Below are 2,504 nucleotides of genomic sequence, written 5' to 3'. Positions count from 1 at the left end.
GAGCTTGTCCTTGCTTTAGTTTTCTGGGGTTTAGTTTTTTTGTGGTTTTTTTTTTTTTTTTTTTTTTTTTTTTTTAAAGTTTGCAGGCCAGGCAGGTCTTTGGGGTCACTGAAGCAGCACCCTGCTTTGCCCAGGAGCAGATCCTTTATTCTCCCCCTTCCTTGCTGTGCTGCAACAGCCATCCCCCTCTGGTTTTTTTTTTCTGCAATATAAAAGGAGAGAAACTTTTCCTTCCAGACGCCTGTGTTTTCACGCTGGCGGTGCACGCCGAGCTCCTCGAGGGAGCATCGCACGCCGCGGAGGGTGTCACTGCTCCGCTGCCGTGGGGTCCCGCCGAGCGTGGGGACGGGGCACAGTGGGGTGACCCATGCCAGCCCAGCGGGGACCGTTCCTCCTGCTTGCTTTAACCTCCGCGCTCCCCGGGAATTTTGTCCCTGTGGGTGTTTGTTGTGCGGTGGTCGTGCTTGGTCGCTGCCGGGCTCTCCGGCCCTCTGCTCTCCCCCTCTGGTGGCTTTCCGTTTTAATTTTTTTTTCCTTTTTTTGGTTCCCTTTTTTTTTTTCCTCTTTTTTTCCTCTTTTTTCCTTTGTTTTTCTTTTTTCTTTTTTTTCTCCTTTTTTTTCTTTTTTCTTTTTTTCTCCTTTTTTTTCTTTTTTCTTTTTTTCTCCTTTTTTTTCTTTTTTCTTTTTTTCTCCTTTTTTTCTTTTTTCTTTTTTTCTTTTTTTTCTTTTTTTTTTTTTTTTTTTTTTTTTTTTTTTTTTTTTTTTTTTTTAAGCTGGTTTCTTAGGAAATGGCAGAGGCCACGTGACAGCTCAGTGCTTGTCTCCCCACAATAAAGCTGCTGAGCCCGATGCTGACATCGGCGGGATTTAAGGGGGGGGGGGGGGAAGGCCCCCGAAGCACTTGTTCCCTCCAGGATGTCCAAAAAGTCATGCCCAGGAAGGGGGATGAGGGTCAGACCTGCCTCCATTTTGTTGCTGGGGAAGGCAGTGTGCGCTCAACCTCTATATTAGACACCAGAGACTCCACGCAGGCAGACACGTGTCCTGTCCCCACCCCCAGCACTGTGGTTTTTGGGGGCCGTGATGGAGAAGGGATGTGGAAATCGTGTGTGTGTGTGTGTGTGTCTGTGTGTGTGTGTGTGTGCAGCGAAGTGAGTGCAATCCATCGGGTTTTTTCAGGTTTTTTTTTTTTTTTTTTTTTTTTTGCTTTTGCAACAACTATTTCCTTTATTGTCAGCTCTTGTGCAAAACAGAGCGGATACCCAGGCGTTAGTTAACACAGGAGCAGTAACAAAGCCCTTCCCCAAAAACCAGCACAACGCAAGGAGAGCAGCCGGCATCCCGGGCAGGGGGGGCTCTGATGGGGCTCCAGAAGCCGCACAAAAGTAAATTTGATGTCCCCAGAGTCAGAGGACATGGTGCCCTTCCAGGACACATCACCGAGCTGGCTGTTTTAGAAAGAGAGGAGCTGATCTTGTTAAGCAAAGCTGAAAAAACCCACATCTTTTTTGGGGGAAAAGACATTTAGCTTAATTTTCGATACCTGGAGTGGTACCGCTGGGATTTTTTTTCTTCCCTCGGCACCTTGGCGGAAAGGGAAGGAAATCCCGAGGGGCTAGGAAAAAACCCAAGCCTTGCCCACCAGCACGGAGGACTGAGGACCGGCCAGCCCCTGCTCTCCCAGGAGCTGGTGGGATTTCACAAAGTGGGTTTTGCTGAGGGTTATATCTCCTTTCCTCCAGGTAAGCCACGCTCTCGGCTTGTTACTTGTCAGCCTGTGACTGGGCAGGTACGATCGACAGCCAGGCGCCCGGGTGCTGCAGGCAGGTACTTTATTGATAAAGATCAAGCAATCGCTCGGCTGGAGTGATTTTTGATGGGAAGGCTGGATCCTTTGGCTGATTTCAGTTATGGCTGGAGTTACCTTTCAGCCTGGGCTTATCAAGCCACAGCTTAGACACTCCAGTTTGCATTTGCCGGAGCAGCTAAATTAACGTTTACACCACCTGCTGCTCAAGCTCAGGCCTGAATTACCAGCCTCCATCTCCCATCCCCATCTTCTCCCCAGTGTAATGGACAAAAAAAACGGCTTTTGGGAAACCCTTGCCTGCACGTGGACTTGAAAAGGTTTCTGGTAGCTCTGCTCTTACAGCAGCCAAGGTGCAGTACCTGGGCTGCAGTCCTGCTGAGCTTGCGCAGCTCTGAGCTGTGTCCAGCTGAACTCCCTTCACCTTTTTCTTCTCTTCATGCCGTCCTGTTATAAAGTAATTTCTCTCCCCAGCAATCGGCCAAGCTATAGGAAGCGTTCCTCGTGTTGTCTCTCCCCGGTTGCCTTGCCTTTTCAGAAGGTCTGGGTGATTTGGGAGAAACCTTAACTGAAAGGACTTGAAACAGTCAGAAGAGGAAACATCTTCCCGTGCTTTTCATCCCCTCCGACCGCAGAAGGACAACCAGCCTAGGGAGGTGGTAAAGTTTGGCCCACTAACTCCACGATGTGGACAAGC

This window comes from Aquila chrysaetos, chromosome 13, assembly GCF_900496995.4.
Source record: "Aquila chrysaetos chrysaetos chromosome 13, bAquChr1.4, whole genome shotgun sequence".
Taxonomy (NCBI): Eukaryota; Metazoa; Chordata; class Aves; order Accipitriformes; family Accipitridae; genus Aquila; species Aquila chrysaetos.
The sequence above is the reverse complement of the archived record's forward strand: the minus strand, read 5'-3'. Positions refer to the sequence as shown.